This window comes from Bombina bombina, chromosome 2 (genome assembly GCF_027579735.1).
Source record: "Bombina bombina isolate aBomBom1 chromosome 2, aBomBom1.pri, whole genome shotgun sequence".
Taxonomy (NCBI): domain Eukaryota; kingdom Metazoa; phylum Chordata; class Amphibia; order Anura; family Bombinatoridae; genus Bombina; species Bombina bombina.
In genome coordinates, this window is record NC_069500.1 from 1,060,840,288 (window position 1) to 1,060,860,478 (window position 20,191).

The window sequence follows — 20,191 nt, forward strand, 5'->3', positions numbered from 1 at the left end:
GAAATAAACTAGGCAGAAATCAAAATTCAAACTGACAAAATTCATTGATTCATTGCCAGAGGATTGGCAAATTTACATTCTAATGTGTTGTAGGCATGTGTGTCAGTAGTAAGACGTGGATCTTTCTTCATGAGTATAACTGTGACTATTTAAATTGGGTTGATATGTTCCTAGACTTTTTATCTTGGAGATTTCACCTGAGACGTTCTTTTATGAAGACAATCCTACATTGTGTACTACATAACACAGGTTTTTTTTACATCAGAAGTACATTAAAGGGACACTGTAATAAAAAAAACAAATTTGCAATTATATAAAAAGCAGGTATTAACCATGTTAACATTTTTCACCATAAAAAAATAACAAATATTTTTAGATGTAAATGTGTTATACCAGTATGCACTTTGTGTTAATGCTCATTGCCTACTAATCGCCATTGAGCATTAGCAGGAAGTATCTACCAACAAATAAACATTGGTAGGAACACTATATTGGCTACTGAACATTAGTAGGAGATGCTTATCACTGATAGGTTTGCCAGTTGTCCAGTATTCAACCGGACACTCCAGTATTTTACCAGGCTGTCCAGTAAAATCTTCACACAGCAAAACTGGACACTAAAATCTCTGTCTTTAAGTTTTTAGCTGAGTGTTACCTAACTGTAAAAGGTGTTTTATGCCTCAACAAAAATATGGAGTAGAAGGGAGTGAAGGCAGTCAAGTGGTCAAATGAATTGTTTACATGTGTTGCAGGCAGCAAAAGATGTCAAATTAATAATTTGTATGTTACTGGCAGCAAATGGGTAAAATTACTGCTCAATTTTGAAAAATATACATTGTATGATCAAGAGGGAGGGACTAAAGTATTTTTATAGAGGACAACTGGCAACTCCACCCATTAGCCAATTAACATTATTAGGAAGTGCCTACCAGCCAATGAGCATTAGAAGGGGCCTATCAGGGAAATAAATTTACTAGGAGGTGCCTATAATCCAATGACCATTAGTAATAAGTACACAACTGATTCTATTCTGTTAGTTTCAGTTTAAATTAATCAGCTTTAACTTCAAATGCTTTCGAGAAATAGAGAAAAAAAAAACATTTTTTGCTACTTTAACAAAAAAAAGTATATTGTCCATTTAAAGTGTTACAATATTCAGAGTAAAGATTAGCCTGAGAATAATATGTCTTTTTTATTTGTTAAAAATATTAAAGAAGAACATGTAAATTAACAAATTCTATAAATAATTGGGTGCTACTATTTTGTAATTAATTTAAAAAGCTGTTATTTTAATTTCTTATCAAATCTCCCCTACTGAGACCAATTAGAAACAGTTGTAAATTATCTTAAAAATTACAATCTCAGAGGGATTAGTTTTCCTTTAACCCCTTAGTGACCAGAGCACTTTTCCATTTTCTGTCCGTTTGGGACCAAGGCTATTTTTACATTTCTGCGGTGTTTGTGTTTAGCTGAAATTTTCCTCTTACTCATTTACTGTACCCACACATATTATATACCGTTTTTCTCGCCATTAAATGGACTTTCTAAAAATACCATTATTTTCATCATATCTTATCATTTACTATAAAATAATTTATAAAATATGAGGAAAAATGGAAAAAAACACACTTTTTCTAACTTTGAACCCCAAAATCTGTTACATATCTACAACCACCAAAAAACACCCATGCTAAATAGTTTCTAAATTTTGTCCTGAGTTTAGAAATACCCAATGTTTACATGTTCTTTGCTTTTTTTGTAACTTATAGGGCCATAAATACAAGTAGCACTTTGCTATTTTCAAACCATTTTTTTTCAAAATTAGCGCTAGTTACATTGGGACACTGATATCTTTCAGGAATCCCTGAATATCCATTGACATGTATATATTTTTTTTTATAAGACATCCCAAAGTATTGATCTAGGCCCATTTTGGTATATTTCGTGCCACCATTTCACCGCCAAATGCGATCAAATACAAAAAATCATTCACTTTTTCACAAATTTTTTCACAAACTTTCAGTTTCTCACTGAAATTATTTACAAACTGCTTGTGCAATTATGGCATAAATGGTTGTAAATTCTTCTCTGGGATCCCCTTTGTTCAGAAATAGCAGACATATATGGCTTTGGCTTTGCTTTTTGGTAATTAGAAGGCCGCTAAATGCCACTGCCCACCACACGTGTATTATGCCCAGCAGTGAAGGGGTTAATTAGGAAGCATGTAAGGAGCTTTTTGGGGTATTTTTAGCTTTAGTGTAGTGTAGTAGACAACCCCAAGTATTGATCTAGGCCCATTTTGGTATATTTCATGCCACCATTTCACCGCCAAATGCGATCAAATTAAAAAAAATGTTACATTTTTCACAATTTTAGGTTTCTCACTGAAATCATTTACAAACAGCTTGTGCAATTATGGCACAAATGGTTGTAAATGCTTCTCTGGGATCCCCTTTGTTCAGAAATAGCAGACATATATGACTTTGGCGTTGCTTTTTGGTAATTAGAATGCTGCTAAATGGCGCTGCGCATCACACGTGTATTATGGCTAGCAGTGAAGGGGTTAATTAGGTAGCTTGTAGGGAGCTTGCAGGGTTAATTTTAGCTTTAGTGTAGAGATCAGCCTCCCACCTGAAACATCAGACCCCCTGATCCCTCCCAAACATCTCTCTTCCCTCCCCTACCCCACAAATGTCCCCGCCATCTTAAGTACTGGCAGAAACTCTGCCAGTACTAAAATAAAAGGAGAATTTTGGCTTTTTTGTGCATTTTTTTTAGCATATTTACATATGCTTATGTGTAGGATCCCCATTAGCCCCCAACCTCACTGATCCCCCACCAAACAGCTCTCTAACCCTCCCCCTCTGACTTAATGTGCGCCATCTTGGGTACTGGCAGCTGTCTGCCAGTACCCATTTTAGTGTAAAATATGCTGTTATATATAAAAAAAATGTCCCTTTTCTGTAGTGTAGCTTCCCCCCCCCCCAATACCAACCCCCCACCCCTTCCTGATCCCTTAGATGCTTTCAAAAAAATAAGTTTATTATATATTTTTTTTACAATCAACTTGTACCTTTTTTCTGTAGTGTAGCGGTTCCCACCCGCTCCCCCCCCCGTGCACGCGCGCGCGCCCGTGCGCGCCCCCGGCGATACCGCAACCGATCCCGCCCCCCCTCTCTCACTAAGAAGCCATCGATGGCCGCCCACCCACCTCCCACTTCAGCTCCCACCCACCAACGAATGCGGCCATCGTTGTCCGGTGCAGTGAGGGCCACAGAGTGGCTCTCTCTGCACCGGAGGGGTAAAAAATGTTATTGCAGGATGCCTCAATATCGAGGCATCCTGCAATAACCGGAAATCAGCTGGAAGTGATCAGGATCGCTTCCAGCTGCTTTCCAAACCGAGGACGTGCAGGGTACGTCCTTGGTCGTTAAGTGACTTTTTTAAGAGGACGTACCCTGCACGTCCTCGGTCATTAAGGGGTTAAAGGAACATTGTACTGTAAAATTGTCTGTTGTGTAAAAATTATGCCCTATGGGCAAAAAGCAAATTCTGCAATCTAACTATCTTGCAAAATGCTGCCAATTCCCTGAACAATCATCTCATCCCATGCTAGACTGCAGGACTTCTCTCGTTCAGCGCACGCTGTCAGACTTTCCCCTTCCTTTAAATACTCCCTAAAGAATTTTTTGTTCAGGGAAGCCTACCAGGACCAGGCTGGGAATTAAAAACAGCCCTGGAAAAAATGAAGGGCCAGCCCTATATTCTGTCAAGTCCACAGAATGCTATATATATATATATATATATATATATATATATATATAATTTGACATTAAGCACTCACTGGTCTTTGGACATCTGTGACAAGAAAAACCTTTATTTGTGACCTAGACAAATCAGAATAGAGGGCACCACATGGTGCAGATCAGATGGTAAATGAAATAACAAGCAAAGAGGACATAAGAATCCTACTCACGAGATGTAAAGCACAGATGTGCAAAACCGGCAATCCGGAACCACTCGTCATCCGGTAGACCAATGGATGTTATCACAAGGACGGATCCTCGTCTCACCAGGGAGAGTCCAGGGATGCCTTGAGCAGGAGTCAGTCAGCAGTGAAGAAATCCAATGGTGACCAGTCCCACACCTCAAACAGCTATAAAGGAGACTAAATCAGCTCCAAAAAAGGTCAACGAATCAAAGGATAAAAAGGTCGGCAGCGAGTGAGGAGATGAATAAATCTTAAAATTTATTAAAATAGTAAAAACATAAGCAACGCGTTTCTCAGTGTAACACACTGTTTCATCAGGCTGTATTTATTTGTGACGTTTAGGGACCAAACACAGTCCCTTCCTCTGACAAACAACATATGTATAAATCAAACTGTTATAGGCCTGTGAAACCCTCCACCTATTCACAACCAATCATGGTTGTCCATGTGCAAAAAGTATTCTGATAGGATAACAACTACTATTCATACTGAATAAAAATACTGAATAAAAATTACCATCTGATTATCAGAGTGAATATGCAAGTATGCGAGGAGAGTTACAATAAATATCACTGTATTTAAGCTATTTAATATAACATCCTCTTTAGAGGAAATGGTGCAAATTGCAAATTGTTGGTGAAATTTTGAGAGTACCTGCACTGGTGGTCGACTGAGGGGGTCCAGACTTCACTTGGAGGGCTTGTGGTCTTTGGTCCGGTCAGCATCGCCCTGCACATCTCTATAAACCAATGCAAGTTTTACTATAAACACTGTAAGTGCATTTCTGTCTGTGTGTCATATCTATCTTTGTTAATAAACACACTTGAATCCGGATGCGCTTTTTTGTTCTATCTTCTATGTCAATGGTGCAGACCCATACACAAACTATAGTTCAAAAATATGGAAGAAAGACAATCGGCTAGATTACGAGTTTTGCGGTATCAGTGAAAAAGCAGCGTTAAGGCTCTTTTTCACTACAGCTGGTATTACGAGTCTTGTCAGAATATCTGTACCGCACACTTTTTTGGCCGTAACGCAACGTAACTACTGCAGCTTTTAAAAAGTCCTTTTTCAATGGGACTTCCACAGCGCTGGTATTACGAGTTTCCCTGTCTGGCCAAAAAGTGAGCGGTACAGCCTATACCGTCAAGATCCATACCGTAAATTGAAAGTCAGTAGTTATGGGTTTTACGCTACAAAGCCGTAACATAAAACTCATAACTAAAGTGCTAAAAAGTACACTAACACCCATAAACTACCTATTAACTCCTAAACCGAGGCCCTCCAGCATCGCAAACAGTAAAATAAAATTATTAACCCCTAATCTGCCGCTCTGGATATCGCCGCCACTATAATAAACATATTAACCCCTAAACCGCCACAATTCTGCATCATAAACACTAGGTAAATATTATTAACCCCTAATCTGCTGCCCCAAATGTCGTCGCCACCTACATACACTTTTTAACTCCTAATCTGCTGTCCCTAACATCGCCACAACCTTCATTACTGTTATTAACCCCTAATCTGCTGCCCCCAAAATCACCGCCACTATACTAAAGTAATTAACCCCTAAACCTAACCCTAAGTCTAACCCTAACACCCCTAACTTTAATATAATTAAAATAAATCTAAATAAATATTCCTATCATTAACTAAATAATTCATATTTGAAACTAAATACTTACCTGTGAAATAAAACCTAAGCTAGCTACAATATAACTAATAGTTATATTGTATCTAGCTTAGGTTTTATTTTTATTTCACAGGCAAGTTTGTATTTATTTTAACTAGGTAGACTAGTTAGTAAATAGTTATTAACTATTTACTAACTACCTAGCTAAAATAAATACAAATTTACCTGTAAAATAAAACCTAACCTGTCTTACATTAACACCTAACATTACACTACAATTAAATAAATTACATTAATTAAATACAATTAACTAAATTACAAACAAAACAAACACTAAATTACACAAAATAAAAAAGAAATGATCAAATATTTAAACTAATTACACCTAATCTAATAGCCCTATCAAAATAAAAAGCCCCCCAAAATAAACTCCCCTAGCCTACAATAAACTACTATCACCCAGACAACCAACCCCCCAAATAAAATCTAAAAAAACCTAAGCTCCCCACTGCCCTGAAAAGGGCATTTGGATGGGCATTTCCCTTAAAAGGGCATTTAGCTCTTTTTCTGCCCAAACCCTAATCTAAAAATAAAACCCACCCAATAAACCCTTAAAAAAACCTAACACTAACCCCCGAAGATCCACTTACAGTTTTCGAAGACCGGACACCCATCCTCAACGAAGTGGCAGAAGGTTTCATCCAAGCGGGCAGAAGTCCTCAACGAAGCCAGGAGAAGTCTTCATCCAAGCAGGCCGAAGTCTTCATCAAAGCCGGCAGAAGTCTTCATCCAGATGGCATCTTCTATCTTCATCCATCTGGCACGGAGTGGCTCCATCTTTAAGACATCCGGCGCGGAGGATCCTCTTCTTTCCACGGCTAACAAAGAATGAAGGTTCCTTTAAGGGACATCATCCAAGATGGCGTCCCTTGAATTCCAATTGGCTGATAGAATTCTACCAGCCAATCGGAATTAAAGGTGAAAAAATCCTATTAGCTGATGCAAACAGCCAATACGATTGAGATTCAATCCTATTGGCTGATCCAATCAACCAATGGGATTGAGCTCGCATTCTATTGGCTGATTGGAACTGTTGGGGGGGTTTTGTATTTTTTTTACTGGTAAAAGAGCTGATTTCTTTGGGGCAATGCCCCACAAAAGGCCCTTTTCAGGGCCATTGGTAGTTTATTGTAGGCTAGGTTTTTTTTTAATTTGGGGGGCTTTTTATTTTGATAGGGCTATTAGATTAGGTGTAATTAGTTTAAATATTTGATCATTTCTTTTTATTTTGTGTAATTTAGTGTTTGTTTGTTTTTTGTAATTTAGTTAATTGTATTTAATTAATGTAATTTATTTAATTGTAGTGTAAGGTTAAGTGTTAGTGTAAGACAGGTTAGGTTTTATTTTACAGGTACATTTGTATTTATTTTAACTAGGTAGTTAGTAAATAGTTAATAACTATTTAGTAGCTAGTCTACCTAGTTAAAATAAATACAAACTTAGCTGTGAAATAAAAATAAAACATAAGCTAGATACAATGTAACTATTAGTTATATTGTAGCTAGCTTAGGGTTTATTTTATAGGGAAGTATTTAGTTTTAAATAGGAATTATTTAGTTAATGATAGGAATTTTTAATTAGATTTCTTTTAATTATATTAAAGTTAGGGGTGTTAGGGTTAGATTTAGGGTTAGGTTTAGGGGTTTATAACTTTAGTATAGTGGCGGCGACGTTGGGGACGGCAGATTAGGGGTTAATAAATGTAGGTAGGTGGCAGCGACATTGGGGCGGTAGATTAGGGGTTAATAAGTGTAGGTAGGTGGCAGCGACGTTGGGGACGGCAGATTGGGGTTAATAAGTGTAGGTAGGTGGCGGCGATGTCTGGGGGCGGCAGATTAAGGGTTAATAAGTGTAATGTAGGTGTCGGCGATGTCGGGGGCGGCAGATTAAGGGTTAATAAGTGTAATGTAGGTGTCGGCGATGTCGGGGGCGGCAAATTAGGGGTGTTTAGACTTGGGTTTATGTTAAAGTATTAGGTGTAAACATAACTTTTGTTTCCCCATAGGAATCAATGGGGCTGTGTTATGGAGCTTTACGCTCCTTTATTGCAGGTGTTAGGCTTTTTTTTAGCCGTCTCTCCCCATTGATGTCTATTGGGAAATTGTGCACGAGCACGTAAAACCAACTCAAAGCAGCGCTGGTATTGGAGTGCGATATGGAGCTCAATTTTGCTCAACGCTCACTTATTGCCTGCTAATGCCGGGTTTATGAAAACCTGTAATAGCAGCGTTATAGGGAGGTGAGCGGTGACAATAACTTGCAAGTTAGCACTGAGCCGCTCTTACTTGCTTGAGGAGTTTACAAAAGTCTCCAGTTTCTCCATGAGGAATTCCAGATGATTTAGAAGTCCCTGAAAACCCCCCAGCACCTAGATATGTGATATATGAGATATTCCTTACCGTCGTATGCAGCTGACATGGGGAAGGACTATCAACACTAAAGCCGTTGGCTGTTTCCTTTGAAATCGCTACATTTTTGCTTCACTGTTGCAAACAGCACACTTGCCTTTTGATGGCACGCCTACAGCTCCAGCTTTTACCTAGCATTCATTAAAGAACACCTGTATGCTGGATTCTATGTCTGCTTCAGTTCTAAACACCGCTTGTACTTATGCTAATAACGGAAGCTTGGCAATATGAATAACCTTGAATACTAAAGTGTTAGCCATCCTTTTAAAAAGGAAACTTTTGTTTGGAAATATCATTTGTTACTTTGACCTCACACTGGGACACAATACAGTCATTGGTTCATGGACAGAGCCATGTGTGAACCCACTGTTTTATCATTCAAAAGCATTAATGTTGGCACTTTTGTACATTTTCCCTCATGTTCATATTACAACATATTGTTTTTACATGTACAGCCTAAAATATGTGTATATACCTGCCTGACAACATATAATCTCTGTATGCTGCATGTAGTTTGTAAGTGTCCACAGTGGTTATAATCCACTTTAAAGGGATAAATATAAAGCTGCATAGATCCTATATATTTTTTCTATGACAGCATTTCCCTTCCACAGAGTTTGGGCTGCCCTCTGGAAAGGTGTTGCAGGTTTTTTGATTTTCCCTTCATCCAACAATCTCATAGTTACGTCACTTCTACTATTTTGACCAGCTTTGTTTTTGTTTTCACTGTATATAATTGACTGACTTTTATACCGTATTTGATTCAGCAATGTTAGTTGATGTATGGTTTCTCTCCTGAGAGAATGTCTCTATATCGGATTGTTTGCACATTGATAACTGGCATTGCAAAAATCCATAAGCTATACAAATAAAGTAAAAAAGTGCTTGATTCTCTGTCTTTTTATGATAAGTGGATTATACTATCATAGTCTATCATAGTCTTTCTTCCATATTTTTGAAATATGATTATCATAGTGAATATATGTGATATAGTATGTGTTATAATACAGTGTTGTTCAACCCCCGGCAAAAGATCGGCTGGTGATAACGTAAGAAAAAGATTACTACATTCAGCTGTACTAAGTCACAATGTACTAAAACATCCAATGACACTCGTCACAGGCACAACGCACCCCTCAGCACAGCCAATCACACATCTTTAAAGTGTATCAGCATGGTTATCACCACAAGCCACCTCATAGGCCAATCAATAATACGCCCCCACAGTTACATGGAGGCTAATTCTTACCCGTTCATGAATGGTATGTCAGCTCATATAGGATACTTATCAACAACCCATACACCCTCATATGTGTATAATAAAATGAAATGGCTCTTATCTTGGTGATTTACCTCGTCTCAACATCCTCCCGAAAATACAATTCAAGCACGGAGAGCAGATCACGTCACCCAAGGTTTTTCTTGTCACAGATGTCCAAAGACTTTTACAGCACCCTGGTGGTTGCAGTTGGATGGTGAGAGTGCACACACCTAACCAGTTTACATATATATATATATATATATATATATATATAAAATACTGTTATGATCCGATCATTGCCGTGTCGCTGTGGCTCCCGGATCTCTCTCTCTCTGTCGATCTCTCTCTCTGTCTTTGCCTAGTAACGTGATGCAGCCTTCCTGTGTCACGCCCCTTAATACGTCACAGCACTTTAAATCTCCGGCGGGACTTCTCCCTGGTGCCCGTTTGTCGGATTTCGCTTCCTGGCTCCTAAAATGACCGTGAGTGCCTTATCCTTAAACCTGATTGAAAGGACTTTTGACCATTGCCTGCCTGACTACTCTGCTGCCGAATCCTTAAACCTGCTTAAAGGGATATTTGACCATTACCTGCTTGACTACTCTGCTGCCAAATCCTTAAACCTGCTTAAAGGGATATTTGACCATTGCCTGCCTGACCACTCTGTTGCCAAAACCTCTAACCTGCTTAAAGGGACATTGACCATTGCTTTGCCTGACCACACTATTGCAAAATCCTCAAACCTGCTTAAAGGGACATTGACCATTGCTTTGCCTGACCACTCTGTTGCCAAATCCTTAAACCTGCTTGAAGGGACATTGCCAGTTGGTTTGCCTGACCACTCTATTGCTGAATCCTTAAACCTGAATTAAATTATGATGTGGGCAACAAGGAGTTGTTGGCTATTAAAATGGTCTTAGACAAATGGAGACATTGGTTAGATGGTACCACTCAACCCTTCTGGATTCTTACTATTCATAAGAATCTACTTTACCTCCAGAGAGCAAAGCGTTTAAACTCCCTGCAAGCTCGTTGGTCCTTGTATTTCTCTCGGTTTCACTATGTTTTATCCTACATTCCCGGCACGAGGAATATCAAGGCAGATGCTTTGTCAAGACAGTTCCAATTCACCAATTCTCTAGAATCTGGCAATATTCTCCATCCTCATGAGATCATAGCTCAATTATCGGTCTCTACCTTACAAGAATTACAAGTTGCACAAAAGGATCTTCCTTCAACTTGCAAACTCCCTGCTGGTCTACTTTTTGTTCCTGAGCACCTCCGCTCTAAATTGTTACTATGGACTCATGACAATCCCCTCTCTGGACATCCTTGTGTCAGCAATACTATTTGGAACCTTAAGCAATATGTCTGGTGGCCCTTTTTAACTCATGACATCAAAGATTATGTTTCTGCTTGCACTGTATGTGCATCCAACAATATAACACGTCATTTATCTTCTGGCTTACTCCAACCTCTACCTATTCCTCACCAGCCTTGGACTCATTTGTCCATGGATTTCATTACTGATCTCCCTCTCTCAGCAGGAAACAATACTGTTTGGGTTATAGTCGACAGATTCACTAAATCGGCCCATTTTGTTCCATTGTCTGGCTTACCCTCTGCTAAAACCCTTTCCGAGCTTTTTATTCAGCATGTAGTGAGATTGCATGGTTTTCCACTTGATATACTCTCTGATAGAGGCGTTCAGTTTGTTTCACAGTTTTGGAAATCTCTTTGTAAACAATTTGGTACTTCATGAGATTGTCTACATGAGATATAGACAATGTACTTTGGTACATTGTCTACATCTCATCACCCACAGTCCAATGGCCAAACTGAGAGGGTCAACCAGTGCTTGGAAACATATATCGGGCATTATGTGGATCTTCACCACACTAAATGGACCCACTACTTGCCTCTTGCTGAATTGGCTCACAATTCCCATTACAATACTTCTCTTAAGACCTGGCCCTTTAAAGCAGCATACGAATTCCAACCTAGAACATTTTCTCTTCTTACCTCATTTACTGAAATTCCTGCTGCTAATCTCTCTGTTCACAGACTTTGTCATCATTGGCGAAAGATCCACCTTCTCCTCTCCAAAGCAACTAACCAATATAAATACTATGCTGATTGCAAACGGAAGAAGGCCTCCAAGTATCGTCCTGGAGACAAAGTTTGGGTTTCTACACGTCTCAAGCAATCTTCTACTAAACTAGGACCCCGCTATGTGGGTCATTTCTGGATCTTGAGTCAGGTTTGCTCTACTGCTTATCGTATTGCACTACCTAAGACTCTTAAAGCCCATCCAGTTTTTCACGTCTCTCTTCTTAAACCAGTCCCTTTTAATAGGTATTCCAAACCTAAGACCAATCCTCCACCTCTTCTGGTTCATGGACAACCTGAGTTTGAAGTCAGTCATGTTATAGGTTCCAAACTTCGTGGCAAGATTCTGTACTATCTTATCCACTGGAAAGGTTATCCTGTCACGGAACGGTCTCGGGAACCAGCTTGTCAAGTTCATGCTCCTGCTTTGATTAAGGCTTTTCATAAGGCTCATCCTTCCAAGCCAGGTCCTATCCCCCGGAGGGGTCTTTGAGGAGGGGGTGCTGTCATGATCTGATCATTGCCTAGTAACGTGACACGGCCTTCCTGTGTCACGCCCCCAACACGTCACAGTCGTTTAAATCTCTGGCGGGACTTCTCTCTGGTGCCGTTTGTCGGATTTTGCTTCCTGCTTCCTGGCTCCTATACTGACCATGAGTGCCTTATCCTTAAACCTCTCTGTTGCCTAAACCTCTAACGTGCTTAAATGGACATTGACCATTGCTTTGCCTGACCACTCTATTGCCAAATCCTCAAACCTGCTTAAAGGGACATTGACCATTGCTTTGCCTGACTACTCTGTTGTTGAATCCTTAAACCTGCTTAAAGGGACATTGACCATTGTTTTGCCTGACCACTCTATTGCCAAATCCTTAAACCTGCTTAAAGGGACATTGACCATTGCTTTGCCTGACTTTTCTATTGCCAAATCCTTAAACCTGCTTAAAGGGACATTGACCATTGCTTTACCTGACCACTCTTATTGCTGAATCCTTAAACCTGCTTAAAGGGACATTGACCATTGCTTTGCCTGACCACTCTAACGGATCATCCTCAGCCTGCTCTTTAGTTTCTGTACATTGTACTCCTACTTTTTATCAAGAACCTGTTCTCGTGACCCTGCATCATCTGTGAGTACACAGTATTCTTTTCCTGAATACAGTTTTTTCACGTCCTGGTTTTCTCTCAGTGTGTTAGCGTGTTTTTAATTATCACTGTAGCAGTTGTGCCTAATCCTGGACTGACTTTATACAGCTGACATATACATAAATACGCACAGCATACACATATGCATGCACACACACCACATGCATACACACTACACAACATACACATACATGTACATGCAGTACACAGCATACACATATTCATGTACACACACTACACAGCACACACAAATACATAAACAGCCCAAAAAAGCCTGACCAGGTAAAATGTGTTGAGTGGGTTACCTCTAATGTTTGGAGTACTCATTATGTCCGCATCACTGTGAACTATTGGAACAAACTGTCTATGCACCAAGTCTTTTGAGACTTCACAACTACCTGTGTAAGCTCTGTGCAGTGGAGCAGAGGGAACAAGCAACATAAGTGCAATTAAACGTGGAAAAAGGATTCCATGTCACCTGGATTTACCACTGCTGTAATGTCACACCAGGAAGGTGGGGCAAAGGGAATCCCCCTGTGCAACATGACACAAGTTGAAAGCCTCCCAAGAGTCACCCAAAAGCCAGAAGTGCTTCCTCTACAAGCGGACAAACACTCTGATATACAACTGAGTCAGGAGGAGAGAAAGTAAAGTGATATCTAGCAGTGTGGGAAGTACCAGAAGTGTAACACACAGAATTTGTATTGTTTAAAAAAATAGCTAATCTCTTTATTACCCATTACCTTTTATTTAAGCCTCTGCAGACTGCCTCCTTATCTCAGTTCTTTTGACAGACTTGCATTTTAGCCAATCAATGCTGACTCATAAATTACTCCACAGAAGTGAGCACAATGGTATATATGGCACAAATTAACTAGCACTGTCAAGCTGTGAAAAATTGTCAAAATGCCCTGAAATAAGAGGCAGCCTTCAAGGGCTTAGAAATTAGCATATGAGCCTACCTAGGTTAAGCTTTCGACAAAGAATACCAAGAGAACAAAGCAAATATGATGATAAAAGTAAATAGGAAAGTTATTTAAAAGTGCATGCTCTAACTGCTGAGTGAACCCTATATTTCGAACCACATTGGTTACTAAAGTGACTCAACATAATTCCATTTTTTACTAACATTAACTTTTTTTAAGGGACGTCCCTGTTTCTTATACTAGATTTATTTGTAATGCATCTCTAGATTTTTTGATGGTATAAACAGTCATTTTAATGGTAACATAATCTCGAATTTTGCATTTTAGGAAAATATTTATAGTAATTTTTATGTCTTTATTAAAAATGATCTATTTATTTTATTAAGAGTATTCTGTAACTTCTACCTATTTTAATTTACTATTAAAGGGACACTGAACCAACATTAAAACCCACCACCTACACACCCAACCCTACTCTAAAACCCACCCAATCCCCCCTTAAAAAAAAAATTAAGACTACCCCCCTTGAAGATCACCCTACCTTGACGTCTTCACCCAGCCGGGCACAAGTGGACATCAAGAGGGGCAGAAGTCTTCATCCAATCTGGCCAGAAGAGGTCCTCCAAGCAGCAGAAGTCTTCATCCAGGTGGCATCTTCTTTCTTCTTCCATCCGGAGCGGTGAAGAGATGCAATCAGCCAATAGGATTGATCTCGCATTCTATTGGCTGTTCCAATCAGCCAATAGAATGCCAGATCAATCCTATTGGCTGATTGGATTAGCTGATTTTTCCTACTTTACCTGATTTTTCCTACCTTAATTCCGATTGGCTGATAGGATTCTATCAGCCAATCGGAATTGAAGGGACGCCATCTTGGATGACGTCACTTAAAGGAACCTCATTCTTCAGTCTCCATCGGATGGAAGAGGATGCTCTGCGTCGGATGTCTTCAAGATGGACCCGCTCCGCTCCGGATGGAAGAAGATAGAAAATGCCGCCTGGATGAAGACTTCTGCCGGTCTGGATGTCCTCTTCTGGCCGGATCGGATGAAGACTCCTGCCCCACTGGACGTAAACTTGTGCCCGGCTGGATGAAGATGACTCAAGGTAGTGTGATCGTCAAGGGGGTAGTGTTAGGTTTTTTTAAGGGGGGATTGGGTGGGTTTTAGAGTAGGGTTGGGTGTGTGGGTGGTGGGTTTTAATGTTGGGGGGGTATTGTATTTTTTTTTTACAGGTATAAGAGCTGTTTACCATTTTAAGGGCTATTTGTAATTTAGTATAGGGTAGGGATTTTTATTATTTTGGGGGGCTTTTTATTTTATTAGGGGGATTAGATTAGGTGTAATTAGTTTAAAAAAAATTTTAATTCTTTTTTTATTTTCTGTAATTTAGTGGGGGGTTTTTGTACTTTTAGTTAATTTTATTTAATTGTAGGTAATTGTATTTAATTAATTTAATTTATTTAATTGTAGTATAGTGTTAGGTGTAATTGTAACTTAGGTTAGGATTTATTTTACAGGTAAATTTGTACTTATTTTAACTAGGAAGTTATTAAATAGTTAATAACTATTTAATAACTATTATACCTAGTTAAAATAAATACAAAGTTGCCTGTAAAATAAAAATAAATCCTAAGATAGCTACAATGTAACTATTAGTAACTATTGTTATATTGTAGCTAGCTTAGGGTTTATTTTATCGGTAAGTATTTAGTTTTAAATATGATTAATTTATTTAATAGTAGTACATTTATTTTGTTTTATTTAAATTATATTTAAGTTAGGGGTTGTTAGGGTAAGACTTAGGTTTAGGGGTTAATAAATTTAATATAGTAGCAGCGACGTTGGGGGCAGCAGATTAGGGGTTTCTAAATGTAGGTAGGTGGCGGCGATGTTAGGGACAGCAGATTAGGGGTTAATAAAATGTAACTAGTGTTTGGGAGGCGGGAGTGCGGCGGTTTAGGGGTTAATAAATGTATTAGAGTTAAGAAGCGAGCAGAAGCGCCAACTATCGATACACTCGTAATCTTGCCCTTAGTGTTTCAAATAGGCAATAGTCAAGTCACATAGGCCCTGATATTCAAAACCTCTCTGCTCAGGTGCTTTTATAAAAAAAATGTATTACATTTAAACTTTGCACTTTCTATTTTGTATTTTACTTTATATATAGCAGTGTATTTAGGCTTGAGACTTTACAAATTCAGATTATGCCTTCACAGTTTGTGTAACTTTAACAAATTAGGCACATACTTTGTATATCTATGTCTATTTTTTTACAAATTACATTGCACTTTGTATGTCTTTTATTCAAATTAAAACTAATAAACTGTGACCTTCAGTTTTCCAGAGAGTGTCATTACTTTCTATGGGACAGATAATCAATCATTCTCTAGTTTGGAGAGAGAGTATAGTGCTGACTTCACAGGGGCTGAACTCACTAAATTTTATAAGAAAGGGGCAGGAACCTGGAAATCCCAGAAAGATGAGAGATGCCTTCCTTACGGCTAGATTATGAGTTTTGCGTTATGAGTGAAAAAGCAGTGTTATTGGTTATAACGCTGCTTTTTCACTCCTGCTGGTATTACGAGTCTTGCAGGTTTAGGGGCACCGCACACTTTTTTGGCTGTACCACAAATTCACTTATGCAATTTGAGTAAAGTCTTTTTTCAATGGGACTTTAATAGCGCCGGTATTACAAGCTTTTTCTGGGAGGCCAAAAAGTGAGTGGTACAGCCTATCCCGCAAAATTCGTAAAGCAATCTAAAGTCAGTAGTTATGAGTTTTACGCTACAAAACTGTAGCATAAAATTCATTACTAAAGTGCTAAAAAGTACACTAAAACCCATAAACTACCTATTAACCCCTAAACCGAGGCCCTCCCGCATCGCAAACACTAAAATAAAATTATTGACCCCTAATCTGCCGCTCCGGACATCGCCGCCACTATAATAAACATATTAACCCCTAAACCGCCGCACTCCTGCCTCGCAAACACTAGTTAAATATTATTAACCCCTAATCTGCCGCCCCTAACATCGCCGCCACCTACCTACATTTATTAACCCCTAACCTGCTGCTCCGGACATCGCCGCCACTATAATAAACATATTAACCCCTAAACCGCCGCACTCCCGCCTTGCAAACACTAGTTAAATATTATTAATCCCTAATCTGCCGCCCCTAACATCGCCGCCACCTACCTACATTTATTAACCCCTAATCTGCCGCCCCCAACGTCGCCGCCAGTATACTAAAGTTATTAACCACTAAACCTAACCCTAAGTCTAACCCTAACACTCATTACCTTAAATATAATTAAAATAAATCTAAATAAAAATTCCTATCATTACCTAAATTATTCCTATTTAAAACTAAATACTTACCTGTAAAATAAACCCTAAGCTAGCTACAATATAACTAATAGTTGCATTGTAGCTATCTTAGGGTTTATTTTTATTTTACACTCAAGTTTGTATTTATTTTATCTAGATAGAATAGTTACTAAATACTTATTAACTATTTACTACCTACCTAGTTAAAATAAATACAAATTTACCTGTAAAATAAAACCTAACCTGTCTTACACTAACAACTAACAATGCACTACAATTAAATAAATTAAATTAATTAAATACAATTAACTAAATTACAAAAAAACACACTAAATTACACAAAATAAAAAAAGAAATGATCAGATATTTAAACTATTTACACCTAATCTAATAGCCCTATCAAAATACTCTGCCCCAAAGAAATCAGCTCTTTTACCTGTAAAAAAAAATACAAACAACCCCCAACAGTAAAACCCACCACCCACACAACCAACCCCCCAAATAAAATCCTAACTAAAAAAAACTAAGATCCCCATTGCCCTGAAAAGGGCATTTGTATGGGGATTGCCCTTAAAAGGGCATTTAGCTCTTTTTCAGCCCAAAAGACCTAATCTAAGAATCAAACTCACCCAAAAAACCCTTAAAAAAACTTAACACTAACCCCCGAAGATCCACTTACAGTTTTGAAGAACGGACATCCATCCTCATCCATCCGGCGCGGAGCGGTTCCATTTTCTATTGGCTGATTGGAACAGCCAATAGAATGCAAGCTCAATCCTATTGGCTGATTGGATTAGCCAATAGGATCAGCCAATCAGATTGAGCTCGCATTCTATTGGCTGATCGGAACAGTCAATAGAATGCGAGCTCAATCTGATTGGCTGATTGGATCAGCCAATCAGATTGAACTTGAATCTGATTGGCTGATTCCATCAGCCAATCAGAATTTTCCTACCTTAATTCCGATTCGCTGATAGAATCCTATCAGCCAATTGGAATTCGAGGGACGCCATCTTGGATGACGTCCCTTAAGGGAACTGTCATTCGTCGGGAAGTCGTCGGCCAGGATGGATGTTCCTCGTCGGCGGGATGAAGATGGATCCGGAAGAAAGAAGATTGAAGATGCCACTTGATAGAAGACTTCAGCCGGATGATGGACCTCTTCAGCCCCCGCTTGGATAAAGACTTCAGCCGGATGATGGACCTCTTCAGCCCCCGCTTGGATAAAGACTTCAGCCGGATGATGGACCTCTTCAGCCCCTGCTTGGATAAAGACTTCAGCCGGATGATGGACCTCTTCAGCTCCGGATAGGAGGAAGACTTCGGACCCTCTTCTGGACGGATCAGTGATACCCGGCGTGGTGAAGACAAGGTAGGAAGATCTTCAGGGGCTTAGTGTTAGTTTTATTTAAGGGGGGTTTGGGTTAGATTAGGGGTATGTGGGTGGTGGGTTGTAATGTTGGGGGGGTATTGTATGTTTTTTTACAGGCAAAAGAGCAGAATTCTTTGGGGCATGCCCCGCAAAAGGCCCTTTTAAGGGCTGGTAAGGTAAAAGAGCTTTTCAATTTTTATTTTAGAATAGGGTAGGGCATTTTTTTATTTTGGGGGGCTTTGTTATTTTATTAGGGGGCTTAGAGTAGGTGTAATTAGCATAAAATTGTTGTAATATTTTTATAATGTTTGTAAATTATTTTTTTATGTTTTGTAACTTAGTTCTTTTTTTATTTTTTGTACTTTAGTTAATGTATTTATTTGTATTTATTTGTAGGTATTTGTATTTAATTTATTTATTGATAGTGTAGTGTTAGGTTTAATTGTAACTTAGGTTAGGATTTATTTTACAGGTACTTTTGTAATTATTTTAACTAGGTAGCTATTAAATAGTTATTAACTATTTAATAGCTATTGTACCTGGTTAAAATGAATACAAAGTTGCCTGTAAAATAAATATTCATCCTAAAATAGCTACAATATAATTATTATTTATATTGTAGCTATATTAGGGTTTATTTTACAGGTAAGTATTTAGCTTTAAATAGGATTAATTTATTAAATAAGATTTATTTTTTTTCGTTAGATAAAAATTATATTTAATTTAGGGGGGTGTTAGGGTTAGGGTTAGACTTAGCTTTAGGGGTTAATACATTTATTAGAGTAGCGGTGAGGTCCGGTCGACAGATTAGGGGTTAATAATTGTAGGTAAGGTAGCGGCGACGTTGGGGGGGGCAGATTAGGGGTTAATAAATATTATGTAGGGGTCGGCGGTGTTAGGGGCAGCAGATTAGGGGTACATAGGGATAATGTAGGTTGCGGCGGTGTGCGGTCGGCAGATTAGGGGTTAAAAAAATTATTAGAGTGGTGGCGATGTGGGGGCCTCGGTTTAGGGGTACATAGGTAGTTAAGAGCTCTATGAACCGGCGTTCCCAGAAAGCTCTTAACTCCTGGCTTTTCTCTGCGGCTGGAGTTTTGTCGTTAGATTTCTAACGCTCACTTCAGCCAAGACTCTAAATACTGGCATTAGAAAGATCCCATTGACAAGATAGGATACGCAATTGGCGTAGGGGGATCTGTGGTATGGAAAAGTCGCGGCTGGAAAGTGAGCGTTATACCCTTTCCTGACTGACTCTAAATACCAGCGGGCGGTAAAAAACAGCGTTAGGACCCCCTAACGCTGGTTTTGACGGCTAACGCAGAACTCTAAATCTAGGAGTTAGTTTATTTAATTGTAGAGTAATGTTAGGTGTTAGTGTAAGACAGGTTAGGTTTTATTTTACAGGTAAATTTGTATTTATGTCAACTAGGTAGTTAGTAAATAGTTAATAACTATTTAGTAACTATTCTATCTAGTTAAAATAAATACAAACTTGCCTGTAAAATAAAAATAAACCCTAAGATAGCTACAATGTAACTATTAGTTATATTGTAGCTAGCTTAGGGTTTATTTTATAGGTAAGTATTTAGTTTTAAATAGGAATAATTTAGGTAATGATAGGAACTTTTATTTAGATTTATTTTAATTATATTTAAGTTAGGGGGTGTTAGGGTTAGACTTAGGTTTAAGGGGGTCAATAAATTTAGTATAGTGGCGGCGACATTGGGGGAGACAGATTAGGGGTTAATAAATGTAGGTAGGTGGCGGCGATGTTAGGGTCGGCAGATTAGGGGTTAATAATATTTAACTAGTGTTTGCGATGCGGGAGGGCGGCGGTTTAGGGCTTAATATGTTTATTATAGTGGCGGCAATGTCCGGAGTGGCAGATTAGTGGTTAATAAGTGTAAGATTATGGGTGTTTAGACTCAGGGTTCATGTTAGGGTGTTAGGT